This window comes from Elaeis guineensis, chromosome 4 (assembly GCF_000442705.2).
Source record: "Elaeis guineensis isolate ETL-2024a chromosome 4, EG11, whole genome shotgun sequence".
In the NCBI taxonomy this organism is placed as follows: Eukaryota; Viridiplantae; Streptophyta; class Magnoliopsida; order Arecales; family Arecaceae; genus Elaeis; species Elaeis guineensis.
In genome coordinates, this window is record NC_025996.2 from 54,960,174 (window position 1) to 54,980,410 (window position 20,237).

The 20,237-nt window shown below is 32.8% G+C and overlaps 1 long non-coding RNA gene and 1 other non-coding gene across 2 annotated transcripts in view; one reads left to right on the plus strand and one right to left on the minus strand.

Moving 5' to 3' along the window:
* LOC140856975 (uncharacterized) overlaps positions 1 to 20,237 on the minus strand; it is a 146,973-nt gene that overhangs the window by 125,309 nt on the left and 1,427 nt on the right. The gene's annotated exons all lie outside the window — the stretch shown is intronic.
* LOC114913195 (small nucleolar RNA R71) lies at positions 5,159 to 5,267 on the plus strand. Its single transcript, XR_003799243.1, has one exon. It is a non-coding gene; the product is annotated as a small nucleolar RNA R71 (small nucleolar RNA).

Here is a 20,237-nt window from a genome sequence, read left to right on the forward strand (position 1 = left end):
TGGCGGCCCGCGGCCCGAACGGCCGATCAAGGCCGGAGGACCAAGGGTCCCCTGTTCCGGCATGGGAAGAACCAAGAAAAAGAAGAAAAGAAGAAAAAGAAGAAAAGAAAAAGAAGAAAAGAAGAAAAAGAAGAAAAGAAAAAGAAGAAAAGAAGAAAAAGAAGAAAAGAAAAAGAAGAAAAAAAAAGAAAAGAGAAAGAAGGAAAAAGAGAAAAAGAAAAGGAAAGAAAAAAAAGAAAAAAAAAGAAGAAAAAAAAGAAGAAAAAGAAAAGAAAAAATAATAATAATAATAAAAAATATATATATATATATATTTATATATATATATGTATGAACAAATAAATAAATAAATAAATAAATAAATAATTGAAATTGATGAGAGAGAGAGAGTTTCTCTCTCTTCTCTCAGTCTAAACCCTGACTTTCTCTCTCTGGAATTGGACTTTCTCTCTCTAGAATTTTCTCTCTCTAGCTTGTTTCTCTCTCTCTTGATGGATTTCTCTCTCTAAAGTTATCCTTCTAGAATTAGCATAGGGGAAGGCTTCATCTGATGATTCTGATCGAGTTTAGAGACGAGTCTGATTTTAAGCGAGATTTTAATTTTGGGATTTGTTAGATTTAATTTTGAATTAAATTAATGTAAAAATATAATTTTGGATAATAGGCACGGAAGAATCTCCTAGAAGTTAGTCGATCTGTTCATTCAGTGCTTCGTGAAAGGTAAGTAATGAATCATCTTCTCGAGATATTTCATATTTATTCTGAAAATAAATAATTATTTTCTGAAATTATGCATGATTTATGAAATTATATTTTAAAGAAAAGTGCTTTTGAAATGTTATGGTATATCGATTTATGCACATATTTAGTGAAAGATTATGATATATATTATGGTACAAAGTGTTTTGATACAGATCGGATTTATGCTCTCAGCCTAACTATGTTTCAGTGGGCCCCGCCAATGGGGATTATACGTTGGTACTCAGTGGACCCTGCCAGTGGAGGTTGTGCGCTGGTGTTTGTGGACCCTGCCAGTGGAGGTTGTGCGCTGGTATTTGTGGACCCTGCCAGTGGGGGTTGTGCGCTGGTATTCTGTGGACCCCGCCAATGGGGGTTAAACGTTGGTCATAGTCAAGGCTGTTGAGTTACGAGTGTTTTGAATCGAATCGGATTTATGATTATATTATATGTGAATATTTGAAAATATTGGATTTGCATTAAATCAGCATGAAATATATTTTATGTTTATTGCAGCATTATTCTTGAAAATTATATAATATCTGAAATATCTGGTAGAGATACTTGTTACTTACTGGGCTGTCTAGCTCATTACCTTTCTTTCTATTTTTCAGATTCAGATAATTAATTTCGAGCGTGGGAAGAAATATTGGGACAAAGCTTTTAGAGGCGAGATTTAGCATTGTCAACTTCATTGAACTTAGATCTATTGTTTATTGTTAGTGAAAAATTTTATTGGATGTAAGACATTTGATTTAATTACTTGAATTAAAGTTGAATAATAATTATTTGAATTTATTCCGCTGTGATGCATTGATATCGTGATGAGATGCCTTGCATGCTTATGGAGAGAGTTCTTCATGAGTATGCGGCGGTTGCCACGACCCTCGATTCACAATCTCGAGTTGGGGGCGTGACAAAAAGCCTATTCCCAAGCCATGCCAAAAGCTTTTAATGCTTTGAATTACCATGGGCCTCATTTCATTTAAGTTGAATTTAACTTACATTTTTTTTAAATTTAAATCGAGTTTGAACTGATTTTGAAATGCCTTTCGAGTCTCTATTCACATCTGTTTTGAATCTAATTTATTCTAATTTTTTTCTTTTAATCTATAAATCAGATTTTTTTCATTGACCATCATTTATTCTGCAAAATATAAATAAAAATATCAATTTTTAAAAAATAAAAATAAATTATTTTATAAATTAATATTTTTATTGATATATGTAATATACTTATCATACCTTCTAATTTGAATTTTGCTCGTCTTCGAGTAAAAAAAAAAATTATAATTATATACCGTTTAACTTAGAATTTTGAATTTTTCAAATAATTTTTCAAAGTACCACTGATGTTTAGTAAAAAGTGAGTCATTGGGTATTAATACTAATCAATATGGAGTTAAGCTAATAACACTAAACTTTTTCTGAATTTTTTCTAAATTACCCTTATCTTTATCTTCAAATCATTAATCTTGATATGGACAAGTATATTGTTACTTTCATATTTTATTTATTATTTTTTTTTTAATATTGTATCGCTATTGAGTGTCTTAACCTCTTAATCTTTTTGTTTGATCCATGTAGCACGTTTCAACCAATGACTCCTGAACTAGATGCTTTAAGGCATTGGATATAGAATATCTCTTGGACTTACTTACTCCAATCAAAGAGGTTATAAATTAAAACTAGCTTTTTAATAAAGCTTCTTTATCATTCATATTTTTTGACACGAAACTCAATGCTTCCTTAGGCAAAGAGGCCCAATTACTCAACATGAGGTATTTAGAATTTTTTTATGAAGAAATATATAATTATCCTACACAAATTCATAAGAAGTAAACTCTTCTTTGATGCTGATAAAAAAATTTAGAAATATCCAAAAAAATTTATTTAAGTTCTAAACTTAACTCTTTATTGGGTTTTCTTAATACTTGATCCCTCGGTATCTTACAAACTTTCTGATCTGTACATCAACCTTCTTTTAAAATGCTTGGTTTCACTCGATTTTTAAGTGTAATCAGGTGCTTAAATGCTAAATACTAACTTACTTGAGGATTTAAAAAAATTATGGATAATATTTTTATTCTTTTTATTTTTTATTTTTTATTTATTTTCTCTCCAATTTAATTGATATTGTTCTCAATGGAGTAGGAAAATAAATAGTGCATATAAAGAGAAAGAAAAGAAGAGATGTCATCTGACTTAGAAGTCTTTTCAAAATTATTTCTCCTCCAACTTAGCCAACATTATCTTCAAATTCCTAGAAAAGACACTAAGTAAGACTCGATTAACCCAAACAAAATGCAAAAGATATCAAAAAGCAGAAGCTAGATTGCCTCCTAAAAAGTGTTAAGTTTACCATCTTCAGTCAGATCAATATACATTCTATCTCACCTACTCCATGTTGAATATTGAATTTATATATTCTAGTGGGTAAGGTGGGTGAGGTGAATCAAGTAGGGTATTCACCTCTTGGACTTGAGTTTCTTCAATGGGTGCATCCAAAAAATCATCTTTTATTAATTTTAAAGAGGAATCAGATTCAACTATTTTATTTATTAATTCAACTACCAGATAGTTTTTCTCCTAAGTATACTTTGAGGCATTAAAAATATTAATTCTCATATTTTGATCTCCAAAAGAAATATTCATTGCTCCTATTTTACAATTGATATTAACATTGACAGTAGCCAGGAATGGATGACCTAGAATTATGGGATTCTGATTTATCTTCTAGGATAGTTTCACTTCGAGTATGAGGAAGTCTATTGAAAAATAATATTGATTTACTCTAACTAAGACATCTTCAATCAGACTACGTGGCACTTTCACTAATCTATCGGCTAATTATAGAATGGCTAACATAGGTTTCAGTTCTCCACTCTCAAATTTTTCATAGATCGAGGTCGGAAGTAGGTTCACAATAGCTTCTCCACTCTCAAATTTTTCATAGATCGAGGTCGAAAGTAGGTTGACAATAGCTCCTAAATCTAACCGAGCTTAGTCAAAGGTGATGCCTCCTATAACACATAAAATCAAAGAAGCATCAGGATCTTTCATTATCTGAGGTAATGGGTTCAACAGAACTGCACTTATATCCTCAAACAGCATAATTCTCTCTATTGTTCTTGGTTCATGCTTTTGTGTGTAGAGTTTCTTAAGAAATTTTACGTAAGCTGGAATATGCTGAATCATATTGAAGAGGGATAACTTAATATGAACTTGTTTGAATAATTTCATTAACTCCTTATTGCATGCTCCTTACTTTTTGTGAGAATTACCAACTTTTAAGGCTGAAGAGAATAGGACTTTGAGTTTATATGACTCGGATAACTTATTTGCTCTCTTCTTCTTTTTTTCTTTTTCACTCAAATTGGAACCAGCATTAATATCAGTTCTAGGCTCAGATTCTTCTATATGGTTAGTCTTAGTACTAACCTTTATGTTCCTATTTTGGATAGTATTAGTACTAGCCTCTCTCACCTGGTCTTGATATGGATCCTCAAAATCTTACTACTTTTAAGTTTAGTAATTACATTAGCATTCTCAAATTGAGAATTATTAGGGGGGATATTGAATTGATGATTAGATCCAGGTGGTTGGTGGATAGTGGGTGGGTTGTTCTTGAGATTTACGATAGGTTGACTTGGTAATTGACCTGATTCTCTCCTCATGATAGACTCAACTAACTATCCTATTTGTGCTTCTAACCTGGCAATAGATCATTGCTGGATCATAATCAATTATTGAAGTTAATTAAATCTATCATCAACTAGATTAGTTTGTTGAGGAGGTGGATATGACAGCTGATTGTGATATGATAACTGGATAGACTGACTAGGCTGACTTCTATTATGGGCATAATTCTGGTGTTAGGGCCTATTTTGAAAGTTTTGTATGAAAAAAATTTGGGTCTGAGCCTGAGTCTATTAGGATCTTTAAAAAAAATTGGGATAGTTCTTCCAACCTAAAATATATATGTTTGAGAATGGATCATTGACAAGTTTGAAGTAATCTTAGGCAGCTTGAACTATGCTAGATAGAATAGATCTCCTGATAATTGGGAGATGGTGTGTATTGCATAGGAGATTGTTGACTTAGGATTAGCAACTGATCTAACTTCTGAGTAAGAAGGTCAACTTTATCTAATTTTTGAGCTATTAGGTTCAGGCCAACCTTAAAACTAGAGTCTGTTTGTTTGATCTCAAAAATTTCTGTCTGCTTGTGGTGAGGGATCGATCTTTCATAGGAAGATAATGAAGCATGATTGATCGAGTTTTTACTTAAAATTTGAAACAAGATATAGACTTCATCCTCATTCTTACTCATGAATGTACCTCCGCAAGATGCATCTACCATCTATCTATACTGGTCACCTAAACCCTCATAAAAAACTTGAACAATTTGCTACTTAGATAGACCATGATGTGGGCATTTTTTAAAAAGTTCCTTAAGTCTCTCCCATGACTCATGAATTTGTTCTCCTGAAAGTTGAGCAAATTCAGTGATGGCTCACCTCATAGTGTTGGTTCGATCTATGGGATAGAATTTTTTTAGAAACTCATGCTGCATTTTAGTCCAAGTTCGGATCGGTCTTCCTATTGTGCTAAGCCAGTACTTGACTTTGTCCTTAAGTGAGAAGGAGAATAGGGTCAGTCTAAGTGCATCATCAGTAAAATTTTAATCTTCACCATGGAATAGATTTTTAAGAACTTATCTAGATGCTTGTAAGGATCTTCATTAGTATTCCCATAGAAAGATGGGAATATTTGGATTGTGGTTGACTTGATCTCATAATAGCTCGCAGAAATATTAGGTAAGTGGATACAAGTCGATGGGTTATAGGTGGAAGGAATAAAATATTCTTCATCCACCTAGATGGTTCTCCAAAATTTTCAGTCATTTGATTTTCAGGTTTAATATGAATCAGCCGTTCAATTTCAAGATTAGATTCAACTAGATTAGGATAAAGAGATCTCCTACCGTGCATATACCAATGCAAACCCTAATGTGTGTGGTTCAGATTTTTTTTTAAAAAGAGGGAGAAAGGAAAGAGAAAAGAAAGAAAAAGAGAAGTTCTAAAGGTAGGAACCTTAAGAAAGCCCTAGATCTAGAGACAATAGATGAGAAAAATTAATTATGGTTAAGTGTTAATTATAATCAAGTTAGCAAGTAATTAAACCTAGAACACCTACAAGTTTCTTAGACCTAACAATTCGGTGTAGAGTAGCTTGGCCTAGATGCAAGTTAGGTCTATTCTCACTTCCTTCAACTAGCCAGATAAGAGGTGGGGTCATGGGAGTCCCTTATTGGTTATCTCAGACACCAATTGGATTGGCCAAATAAGCTAACGAAACTAATTAAATAACTATGAGTCTACTTAAGCTTAGTCTTTGTAACCTCTTGCTTTAGATACCAGTTTCAAAGATGAGTCCAAACTTACTTTGCACTTGACTTCACCATAATACTCAAACTGAACTCAATTGATCCTAGGAGCTAACGTCTATTGAATTTTAATTAGGCTTGGGTTAATGTAGAATGTTGGTTGGTGGTTTTTGGGCTAAGGAAGGATGAAGAAATTCTCACCTTATCTTGTTATTAGGTATTGCCCTTAAATTGTTTTGAGATGAATATACACAATCAATTTCAAACAAAGAGTTCTATGCAACTAAATTAGATGCATGAAACTAATTAACTTGAGAGGCTCACCTTATCTCCAATAATTGCAAAAAAAAATCTAAATGATGCATGCTCTAAGCAATTAGAGTTTCTACTCTTGTCACGAACTTTTTATTAGGTTCAAGTGGGTTATTTTTAAATTAATTTTAAAAAAATAAATAATATTAAAAAAAAAGTCTAGGATTAGGACTGATCTCATCAAGAAAAATTGGAAGCTTTTGATCTCTTTTTTTTTGATATTTTTTCTACAAAAAAGAATAAAAGAAAATAGTCAGCTATAGTTACAAAAAAAATCAAAAAAATTAAATGTTAAAATTGGTGCCTTTTCCGACAATGGTGCTAAAAACTTGATAATATCACGATGTTATTGTTAGGATACCATGATTATCAAATTAATTTTGATTTTTAAAAAAAATATTAAAACTACATAAAAAGTGATGAGTCGGGATGAATCCATAGAAAAAGCAGTGCTGATTTGAAACCTTTGATTTTTATAAAAAAAATTTGAAAAAATAATTTTAATTAAAAAATTAAAATTAAAAATATAAAAAATAAATTTGATACTAAGATCTACTATTTAGATCCTAGTTTCTACTTGTAACAAAAATAAATAATAAAAATTTAAAGTATAAAAAAATAAATAATAAAAATTTAATGTACATGAAAATAAATTTTATATTAATTAAAAATAAAATTCAAATACAAAGAATTTAAAAGAATAATAAAATAAAATAAAACTATAGCAAAGACTTCGAAGTTGATTGGCACAGCCTCGTCACGAAGATAGTTGATGATCTCCTTTCTTTCTTTAAACTTCTTGGAGCAAATTGGGCTTCCTCTTCTTCTTCCCCTTTAGATCTGATCTTCGAGATGGTATGGGCATGGAGATGGCGCAGGGACAAAACTCTTTTCTAAGCATCTCCTTGTTAGAAGTCTTCTCCGTAATCCAAAGCTTGCTTGCTGCTCTTTCTCTAGGCTTCTCTTATCTTGGATGATTTTTCTAGTATATCTGGACTTTTTTTTATAGATATCAGGGAGGAGAGATTTTTGTTATTTCATGGCATGGGACTAATAGAATGGTGCTAGAATGCTTGCACTATTGAGGTCTTCGAATTTCACTTGGTTTCGGTACTTAAATCTCGTTAAAACTCTTCTAAAATCTGCTTTCTCGCTGGCTTTTACGTTCATGCGTTAAACTGCATTAAGTCATGCATTCTTTCGGTCTCGCATTTAATTCCTTGGTGTAGCGCCAAGTCCCGCATCATGCCTGGCTCCATGTGATCATGTGCAAGGCTCCAGCACTTCACTTCATGCTACGCACAGCCATCAATTCCTCTCACACACATTAAAAACCTATTCCCATGCCATGCCAAAAGCTTTTAATACTTTGAATTACTATGGGCCTCATTTCATTTAAGTTGAATTTGACTTGCATTTCTTTTAAATATGAATCAAGTTTGAGCTGATTTTGAGATGCCTTTTGAGTCTCTATTATCTATTTTGAGCCTAATTTATTTTTATTTTTTTTAATCTACAAATCAGGCTCTTTTCATTATCAATCATCTATTCTGTAAAACACAAATAAAAATATTAATTTTTAAAAAATAAAAATAAATTATTTTATAAATTAATATTTTTATTATATATTTAATGTACTTATCACGTATCCAACTTGTAAATTTTGTCTTCGAAAAAAATGATCAAGTTATCCTTTATGGAATATGAAAAAATGGCCACTTAGTTACATGATACACACCAACTGTGTAGGTCATTTGATGTATAGGCTAGGGGTAGTTATAGCTATTTCATCACCTTTATCGATAATCTGTTATGGTACGGATATGTGTATCTGATGAAATATAAGTCTGAAGTTTTTAAAAATTTAAAAAATTTAAAAATAAAGTAGAGAAATAAATAGGCAAACCCATTAAGATCTTTGATCTGCTCGAAGAGGTGAATATTTTAGTCGAAAATTTTTAAGATATCTCAAAGACAATGGCATAGTCTCTCAATGGACTCCTCTTGAAATACTTCAGCTCAACAAGATATCCAAAAGAAAGAATAGAACTTTATTAGATATGGTCAGGTCCATGATGAGCTTCACTAATTTATCCTAATATCTTTGGGGATATACCTTATTAATTATAATTCACTTATTGAATAGGATTTCATCAAAATCCATTCCTATCATACCATACGAGATATGGCATGATAAGAAATCAAGTCTAGGCTATTTTAAGACTTGGAGATATCCAACCTATGTCAAAAGATAGATGGCTGATAAATTAGAGGATAAATCAATATTAGCTTTTTTTTATTGAATATTTAAAAGAATCAATGGGATACGTCATATTTCTAAAAAAATAGTTTATCCAGGATGGTGGTAGTGAGAGGGTAGTTGAGCTTGAAGAGAAGGTCTCTGATGAGCAAAAAGTATGGATCCTCAGAAACCCATTATTCATGAGCTAGTAGTTAATGTTCCTCCTCCACCTTGTAGATCTTGCAGGATCTCCCGACCTCCTGAAAGGTACATAGATATGCTTACGGAGCAAGTAAAAAAAATATTTTTTATGAGAGATAAGGGTCATGGTGATGATCCTAACATCTTTGATGAGACGATGTCTGACATCGATTCTGAAAAATGGTTGATACAATAAAGTCAAAAATTATCTCAATGCACTTGAACCAAGTATGGACCTTAGTGGATCTATTCGAGACTATAATACGCATTGGGTGTAACTAGATCTATAAAAAAAAATTAGGTGCAGATGGTAAGGTAAAGACCTATAAAGCTAGCTCATGGCAAAAGGTTATAGTCAGCATGAAGGTATTGACTATCAGAAAATCTTCTCATCTGTAGCCATGTTGAAATCCATCGGCACTCTGCTTACTATTGTAGCTTATTAAGATTATGAAATCTGATAAATAGATGTAAAAACTACCTTCTTGAATGGATATCTTGAAGAAAATATCTATATAGAGCAGCCTTTCGATTTCACATCTGATGATGGTGATCACCGAGTCTGCAAGCTGCAAAAGTCCATATACGGATTAAAGCAACCTTCTCAGAGTTGGAATCTTTATTTTGATGATGCAATCAAATCATTTGGTTTCATCAAGAATGAAGAAGAACCTTATGTATATAAGAAGGTCACTAAAAGTATAATAATATTTATTGTATTGTATGTGGATGATATTCTCCTCATTAGGAATAATATTCTTATGCTGACCTTGGTCAAAAAATGGTTGTCCAAAAGATTCTCCATAAAAGATCTAAAGGAAGCATCTTATATTCTTAGAATAAAGGTCTATAGGGATAAATCTAAAAGGATGATAGGCCTGTCACAAAGGCTGTACATAGAGAAAATATTGAAGAGGAGGACTTTTACCTCTTATAGACATGGTATTCATCTTTTCAAGATGATATGTCTGACCACATCTGAGGAAGTTCAGTGTATAAGTAGAATGTTTTATGCTTTAGCCATAAGGAGCCTCATATATGCCACACTGTGTATTCGACTTGACATTGCCTTTGTTGTGAGTGTCACAAGCAAGTATCAGTTGAATTTAAGTGAGGAGTACTAGATAGCTGCGAAGAATATCTTTAAGTACTTAAGAAAAACTATGGATTTGTTCTTGATCCTTGGAGGAGGTTCTGAGTTATGAGTCGAAGGGTATATTGATTCAAACTTCACATCTGATCCTGATGATAGAAAGTCTACATCAGAATATGTGTTCATATGCAATGATGGTGCAGTCAGCTGGAAGAGTTTCAAGCAACCCATCATAACGGATTTGACCATAGAAGCTGAATATGTCGCTACTTCGAATGTTGCAAAGAAAGGCTTTTGATTTAAGAAGTTCATCGTGGAGCTTGGGGTAACGACATAGGATGCCATACTACTTTATTGTGACAATAATGAAGCTATAGTACTTGCTAAGGAGTCGAGATCTCATCAGAAATTAAAGCACATCGAGCAACAGTTTTATATCATATGTGACTATCTCGAAAAGAAATATATCAAAATGCAAAGAGTAGACTCTGCAGACAATGTGGTAGATCCACTGACAAAGTAATTGAGCCAGTCAAAGATGGAAGTCCATCTTGAGAGGATGGAACTTAGATTAATGGTCAATTGGCTTTAGTCCAAATGAAAGATTGTCAGATGTATGTCCTAGAAGCCAATATGGCTAATACATTGTAATAAATCTAGAGCATAATTTTTTACTTAAAATATTGAATTGATAAATAAAAGAGAAAATTTTATTTTTATTCAAGTATAATGTGTCCTTGAATCATTTATTAAATTAATATTTTCGATACATATTCTTAAGATATTGAGAATTAGAAGTATGTATGTAATTCCTAAATGCTCCCGATCATAATATCATCATTAAAATGGTGATCGATCTGGATAAATCGATGCACAGATCACTTTCTTTGAGGTAGATGAGTCTCTGATCTACAGTGCAGAGATACTAAATGACGAGTGGGATAGTTATTAGAGAATAACTAGTACTGAGCATGATTATACGATAGATCACTTGAATTTCTACTCAATCATCAGTAATTATCTCGATGCTGTAGTTATGTGAATGATCTTTTGACCTGCGATGGTACGATTGCTCGTAGTGAGGCTGTTGGGGTTTGACTAATAGATAAATATAGCCTTGTTGAGATCTCATAGTGGATGTTGGTAACCGTTGGTTCACTATAGGAGTAGAGTATGCATCTAGATAAAATCTATCAATCTTGATAAAGAGAAGTAGTCCTATGAGATTTGAGAGGCTAAGTCTGAGAGTCTATGGGCACAGTAGTGTGATTAATGAAAAAGAGTTTTCATGAGGATCATAATTGAACTTGAGCTAATCAAATCTATCACATGATTGATGATGAGGTTTGATGATTTATCTATAACCGACCATCTAGTCGAAACTCATGATAGAGAGATAGAATCACATATTAACTACATCTTGAGATTCTATTTCGGTTCTATTAGGTTGCCACTATATACTGCAAGATGTCACTGGTGGATTGTGAGAGCTCACTAGGATTGCTTAGGATCGACAATCGTTGATGAGTTAGAGTGGAACCATTCCGATCCATTGAAAAAAAAATTCAATGATACTATAATAGAGATCAAAGTATACCTCGCTACCAAATAGAATTGAATCTATGAGATCATACAATAAAAGGATTAGACTTAGAATAAGTAATTGGGCTTATGACGTCTCAATTGGATTTAGAGAAGCCCTATTAGATTCAGGATAATCTTATTAGCACATGGTTGAACCCGATTTTCTCTTTGTATTTAAATTATTTATTTGATAAGATTGATTCTAGTTAATTACTTGCTAATAACCTAAATAAAATAGATTTATTGAGATTCAATTGTTGGGTGCCTAGGGTTTTGGATCATATGCATTAAGGGTTCAAACCCTTAAGCATTTCTTTGATTGTTTGCATAGAGCGTCACTTTATTTGATCAAGTTAGGTTTACCCAATTGGATAAGGGCATGTGGGACCAGCAAGGGGCTTTCCCTAAGCCCCATGTGGCATGTGAGAAAGTGAGTTAAAAGGTGCCAAGTGTTGGCACCTCATGGATCTCCTAAAGAGGATAAAAAATCTAAAGTTATAAAGATTCCTAATGCAAGTAGGACTTGTATTAAGGGGCTATTTGATTTTGAATAGGATTCAAACTATTTGCCTATTTAAAGGGTCCTTCTCTAAGGCTCTTAAGAATAAAATTTCAGAAGTCCCCACGCCTCCTAAGAGCTCCCTACACCTCCCTCTCTCCTTCCACTTGTTTCCAATGCCCAAAGAGGTTTGGGCGTCCATCATCTCCACACCCAAGGAAGCTTGGGTACATGGCATCTCTTGTGGCTGATTTTTAGAGTTTGGTTACTGCATAACTAAGGGAAGGAGTGCAAGAAAAGAAGAGAAGAAAAAGAACAAGATAAGAATCAAAAAGTTAATCACGATTCAGGCTTCGTTTAGATTCGCAGGGTGATCATTCTTGAAGAAAAAAAATCAACTCCATAATGGGTTGTTTTAGATTGATCCTGAGTGTATATTTATAGAGGCCAAGTACATATGTGGCTAAGGAAGAACTTACCTTCTTCCAAATTCAGATTCGAAGAAAAAAATTGTGAAACAAGTATGTGATTCAATCATATATTTAATTTCAGCATAAAATTCAGTATATATTCAATTTCAGCATATAAAATCGATCCTTATATTCTTTGTTTTATACATACATAATTTAGATTAAAAGATATTTTAATCTTCTATTCCTCTTCTTGAAGTAATCTTCTTCTTCTCCACTCTCCCTCTCTCTCAAATCCTAAAATAAAGCCTAAAATAAATAAAAATAAAATTTATTGCAGACTGCTTGCTTTGCTTTCTATTCCTTTTTTTTTTTTTTTAGCCCTAGAGTTCTTTTTATAGCTTTCATAACACCTCAAGTCCTAGACGTATCAAATCTTTGGGTCTCTCACGATTTAGGACTCCTTGCGTTGGTTTCGCTAGTCTGCCGCCTGCAAACACGTCTCAGTTTCCGCTAATTCCCGCATCTGCCTGTTGCTGGACCCGCATGACTGCAACCATCCACTTGAACTGAAACGCACCAGCCCACTGTCACGTACCTGCGTGTTGTGAAGACCTGCATCCACTTGAAACCAGCACTCCAGGCCTTCAAACCGGACCCACTTGAAACCAGCACTTCAAATCGCACACGCCAGGTCATTTGAATCTTCTCTAAGCTGCTGGGTCCTACCAAACAACCACTTTGTTCTCCAAGCCTCTTGTTGCATTAAATTCACCATAAGACTCATGTATAATTATGTTTCCTCTTTTTTTTTTTTTTTATCTATTAGGTCTCTACCATGCGTTTATGTATCTTTGTGTATTGATATCTTACGATATTGTCATTAAGTTGATTTGAGATGAATGTGCACAACCAATTTCAAATAAGAGATTCTATGCAACTAAATTAGATGCATAAAATAATTAAATTTAAGAGGCTCATCTTGTCTCCAGCAATCACCAAAAAAAAATAAATCTAAATGATGGATGCTCTAAGCAATTAGGGTTTCTACTCTTATCATGAAGTTTTGATTAGATGTAAATAGGTTATTTTTAAGTTAATTTGAAAAGAAAGCAATTAATATAAAAAAAAAATTTAGGACTAGGATTGATCTTACCAAATAAAATTGGAAGCTTTTTTTTCTCTTTTTTTTCTTTTTTTTGCAAGAAAAATAAAAAAAATTAGTAAGCTATATTCACAAAAAAAAATCAAAGAAATTAAAAACTTTAACATTTGTGCCTTCTTCGGCAATGGTGCCAAAATTGATATCTCATGGTATTATCGTTAGGATACCATGATTATCAGTTTAATTCTGACTTCTAAAAAAATTAAAAATATATAGAGAGTAGCGAGTCAGATCGATTCAATAGAGAAGGTAGTATTGATTTGAAATATTTGATTTTATAAAAAAAATTTAAAAAACTAATTTAAGTTGAAAAATAGAATTAAAAAGAATATAAAAAATAAATTTGGTACTAAGATTTACTATCTAGATCTTAGCTTCTACTTACAATAAAAATAAATAATAAAAATTAAAAGAGCATAAAAATAACTTGATACTAAAATCTACTATCTATATCGTAGTATCTACTTGCAATAAAAATAAATAATAAAAATTTAAAATACATAAAATAAATTTTATATTAATCAAAAATAAATTTAATTACAAGAAATTTAAAAGAACAATAAAATAAAATAAACTATAACAAAGAATCTGAAGTTGATTGGCACAGCCTTATCAGAAAGATGGTTGATGACCTCTCCTTCTTTCTTCAAACTCTTCAGAGCAAACTGGGCTTCCTCTTCTTCTTCTCCTTTGGATTTGATCTTTGAGATAGTATAGGCATAGAGATGGCGTAGGAGATAAAACCCTTCTTCTCAACACCTCTTGTCTGGAAGCAGCTTTCAACCTAAGCTTTGTCTACTGCCCCCTCTCTATGCCTCTCCTTCTCTTGGATGATTTTTCTCTTATGGTCTAAGATCTTTTTTATAGCCTTCATAGCCTTCTCGTATCAAAACACCTTCCGATCCATGGTTTCCTTTGCATAATAGGTCTCCTGTATGAGTTAAATCTCCAAAATCGTATCCAAAATGCATGTCCCAAGCAAAACAGCTTCCTGTTCATCAGATTAGCATCCCACCACCCAAAATCAAGCCTAAACAATCCTAAATCAAATTAGGATTAATGCTGTCTGTTGGATCAAGCCTAAGATTGGATTTGGACCCCCCGATCGTATAAAAGGCTTCTCCATTTCATTCTCCAGCCGGCAATGAGTACCGACCGTTGGATCATGCCCCTAGATACTTCTTAACCGTTTGATCACGCAATGGATATCGGCCACCACTGAAGCATATAAAACTAAGCTCTACTGGCCGTCTGATCTTGTGCAAAACCTAGCCTCAGCCATCGTTTGTGCACAACTCAGCCCCGCCTCTGTGGACCGCGACAAATATCGGGCGACTGTTTTGTGGACCACGACAAAAACTTTGTGGACGATCGGGCAATTCACCATATGTTAAGCGGTCATTTGGGCTTAATTGGATTGGGTATGAGTCCAATTTGGCTTAATTTTGGGCCCAATTTGACTATGATTTTGGCTTCGATTTGAGGCTTCATTTAGGATCGGTTTTTAATCCGATTTGCTCCAAATTTAAGTCCTTTTAACCTGCTAATCGGGCTCTTTATATTGGTGAGCATCTTTCCTATAAAATACAATAAGAAGTATCAATTCTTAAAGAATAAAGATAAATTATTATACATTTTGATTCTTCTTATGAGATATTTATTACACTTATCACGTATCAAGTACATACAGATCTGAATTTAGACTTGAACTTCATCTGCACATGTTGAAGGACTATTGCCTGCTAGTTTGTAATTAAATCTTTATAATTAATTATTTCTAAAAAAATATAAAAAGTATCAAATATTTAATAATAAAGATTAAATAATAAAGATTTTAATACTTTTTATATCACATTTGATGCACTGATCACAACCCCCAACTTGAGCTTTGCTCATCCTCAAGTAAAGAAAGGAATTAGATATCATCATACTTTGAAATGGATATTTTATCAAGTAATTTTTTAAACAGTTCATTGATATTCGAAGAATATTGTTGAGATGGTCATAGGGGTATTAATACTCACTAATATGGTGGTTAAATAAAGAACAAAAATTATTTTCAAACCTTTTCTAGATCAATTCCTACTCTCATCTCTAAATTGTTTACTTTAATACAAGCAAGGGCATAGTAACTCTTGTTCCCCTTTTCTTTTTTTTTTTTTTGAAAGAGGCATCTTCACATTGCCCTCTTTTTGACGTGAACATCAATGCTTCTTGAGGCAAAGAGGCCTGGTTACTAAGTGGGAGATCAGTGTTTAGAACTCGCTCCTTTTTTTATATATATATTTTATGAAGGAATATATAGATACTCTACTTATGCTTATAAGAAGTGGAAAATATATATATACTAGAATAATTTTTATTCTAGATTTAACCATTTATTAGATTTTCTTAATACTTGATCCTCAATGTCTCAAAAATTTTCTAGATAAACATCAATTGCTATTTTAAAATTTACTTGATTCAACTCAAATTTAGGATAATCATGTGCCTGAACACTAAATACTTACTTATTCAAAAACTTTTAATTTTTTTTTTTAATTTTCCTCACCTCTCAACTTAATTTTCATTGTTCTCAATGGAGTACAAAAAATAAATTAATGATATGTAAATAAGGCAAGGAGAGATGTCACCTGACTAGGTGTGCTTATGTATTGCTGTATACTTTCATAAGAAGTGGTCCATTATTCATATAAAAATAAAAATCATTAGAGAAAAGGTTAATAAAAAGATTGGATTGCCTCTCAATAAGTGCTAAGTTTAATATCTTTAGTCAGATTTTATTAAGACTATGATTTTTATTAAAGCTATTCCTAAGAAATTGGATTGCCTTCGAACAAGTGCTAAGTTTAACGTCTTCAGTTAGAGTCTATGAGGGAGTCCCTCCTATAACTTACTTGGGTATGCCTCTCAAGAATTCAAAAAAATATGATCAATCGGGAGGCCTTGTCATCATGGTAGAAAAAGAAACATGGAATCCTTTCAGGCAGTTAGCTCAGATCAATAGAGTGTATTGGGCAAGTATGCTAAACCAGGGTCTAAAAATATTAAAATCAAGAAGGGATGGTATTTGTTGGGTTGAGATAAGGATTGATGGTTTAAAAATTTCTTCGATTATAGCCTGATCTATCCTAATCCCTATCTCGAATATGCTATGTCTTGGCATAATCCCTTTCCAATCTATAACCTGGCACTTTCATTAAATTAATATTAACTTTATCTTCATACATTGTTTTAGTACTGCAGATAAATTTTAGAGGCAGTCCTCAAAAGTAGTATCGAATATAAAAAAATGAGTCATAAAAATTTTGAAATCGTTATCCCTCATCATAGCAATATCCCACCTGACAGCTTCCTTATGTACTTTTAGAATACCTACAAGTTGAGCTTCTTGGTTAAGAATCACTGGGAGAATATCCGTGGGTGCATCGGGAAGTGGCTTCAATTCTAGAGCAGTTGGTAATTCTAATAAAGAAGCTATTGGAGGACTAGATGGTGGCTCATATTTTTCAATCTAAAGAGATGTATCTACTAGATCATTTACTTCTGTAATATACCCATTTTCATCACAATTGTCTATCTCAAAATGAGCCTAATAAGGATTTAACGAATCTTGGGGAAGAATTATGGGTGTAGCTTGTTGGAATTTTATGTCTGAGCATGCATATCTGTTTCAATTTTTTTTTTCTAAATAATATAACAGAATAGAAGATTAAAATATCTTTTAATTTAAATTATGTATACATAAAATAAAAAATATATGGATCTACTTTATATGCTGAACTTGAACATATGCTGAATTTTATACTGAAATTAAATATGTGATCAAATCACAAATATGTTTTGTAATTTCTTTCTTCAAATCTGGATCTGAAAGAGAGTACATTCTCCTTTAACCATGTAAGTGTCTGGCTTCTACTGGTATCCACTCAGGATCAGTCAAAAATAGCCCTCTTTGGTGTTGATCTTTCTTCTTCAAGAACAATCACCCTGCAAATTTGAACGAAGTTTGAATCACGATCTACTCTTTGATTCTTTCCTTGATCTTTTTCTTCTCTTCTTCTCTTGTCCTTCTTTTTTGATTATGAAGCAATCAAGATCTAAAAATCAGCAAAAAAAAATGGAATGCCCAAGCTCCTCTTGGGCATAGAGATGGAGGATGCCCAAACTCCTTTGGGTGTTGGATCCAAAGGGAGAGGAGAGGGAGGCATGGGAAGGACCTTATGAGAAGCATGAGTTGCTTGAAATCTGATGTAAAGAGCCTTAGAGAAGATCTCTTTAACTAAACAAAAGGTTTGAATCCCATTCAAAATCAAATAGCCCCTTAATACAAGTTCTAATTGCATTAGGAATCCTTGTAGACTTAGATATTTGACTCCCTTTAGGAGATCCATTAGGCGCCAACTATTAAAACCTTTGCACCTACTTTTTCACACACTACATAGGACTTAAGGGATGCCCCATGCTAGTCCTTCATGCCTTCTTTTAAGTAGGCATGCCCAAATTGACCAAATCAAGTGCACCCCATGCAAACAATCAAGAAAATTGATTAAGGGTTTGAACCCTTAATGCATATGATCTAAAACCCAAGGCACCGAACAATTAGAGCTTAATAAACTTAATTCATTTAGGTTAATAATAGATAATTTATTTAAATTGATCTTATCAAATAAATAATTCAAGTATAAAAAAAATTAGATTCAACCATGTGGTAGCAAGATTACCCTGAACTCAATAGAGTTTCTCTAAACCCAATTGAGATTTCATAAGCCCAATTGCTTATTCTAGGTCTAATCTTTTTGTTGTGTGACTTCATAAGTTCAATTCTATCTAGTAGTAAGATATATTATGATCTCTATTATAGTATCATCAAAATTTTTTTCAATGGATCGAAATAATTTCACTAACTCATCAAGGATTGTCGATCCTGAGCAATCCTAGTAAGCTCTCACAATCTATTAATGATACCTAACAGTATGCAATGACAACCCAGTAGAACTGAAAAAGAACCTCAAGGTATAGTTTACATGTAATTCAGTCTCCCTATCGTGAGTTCCGACTAGATGGCAGATCATGGATAAATCGTTAAACCTCACTATCAGTCATATGATAGATTCGATTAGCTCATATCCATTTATGATCCTCATAAATTTTTTTTCCATCAATCATACTGCGTGACCACAGACTCTCGGACTTAGCCTCTTAAATCTCATAGGACAATTTCTTTCTATCAAAATCGATAGATTCTATCTAGATGCACATCCTACTCCTATAATGTACCAACTATCATCAACATTTACTACAAGATCTCAATAAAATCATGTTTATGTGTCGTCAAACTTCAATAGCTTCACTGTGAGCAATCATACTATCACAGGTCAAAGAACCATTCATCCAACTACAGCATCGAAATGATCACTAACGATCGAGTAGAAATTTAAATGATCTCTCGTATAGTCACGCTCAGTACTAGTTGTTCTCTAATAACTGTCCGCACTCATTGCTCAGTGTTTCTACATTGTAAACTAAAGATTTATCTATTCCAAAGCAAGTGATTTGTGCATCGATCTATCCAGATCGATCACCATCCTCATGATGATACTATGATTGAAAGTATTTAGAAATTAATTATACATACCTCTAATTCTCAATACTTTAAGAATATGTATCAAAGTATTAATTTCATAGATGATTCAAGAATACATTACTCTTGAATAAAAATAAAATTTATCTTTTTATTGATCAAATCAATGTATTAAATATAAAATTATGTTCTAGACTTATTATAATGTGTCAACCGTATTAGCTTCTAGAACATACATCTAACAATCTTCCACTTGGACTAAAGCCAATTGGCCACTAATCCAAGTCTCATCTTCTCAAGGTGGACTTCCATCTTTGGCTGGCTCAATTACTTTATCAATGGATCTGCCACGTTGTCCGTAGAGTTTACTCTTTGCACCTAGATATATTTTTTTCGAGGTAGTTGCATATACCACTGCTCTTTATGCTTGGACTTATGCTGAGATCTTGGCTCCTTAGCGAGGGCTATGGTGCCTGTTGTCTTTGCAGTACATTGTCATAGTATCTAATGGTATGACATCCAGTTCTGTAACTAACATTAAAACTAGATTTCATCCTACACATCTATACATACTCAGCTTCTATTGATTGGTTGTTTGGAACCTTTCCAATGTATCGAACTAACATTATATAAGAATATGCCCTGATGTAAATATTCTATCATCAGCATCCGTGTATCCTCCCACTCCTAACTCTATCAATTCTTCAAAGATTAGAAAAAAATTCTTAGTACTTCTTAAATATTTAAGGATATTTTCACAGCAATCCAGCACTCCCAATCTGGATTTAACTGATATCTACTCGTGACACTCATAGCAATGGCTATATCAGATTGAGTACATAGTATGGCATACTTCTATATCCAAGAGATAGAAGTCTTCTTTTTGAGTTTTTTATGCTGAACCTTTTCAGCATCTCCTCTTTGTACTACTTTGTGATAGGCCTAGCATCCTCTTGGATCTATCCCTATAGACCTTTATACCAAGAATATAGGATGCTTCCCCTAGATTTTTTAGGAAAAA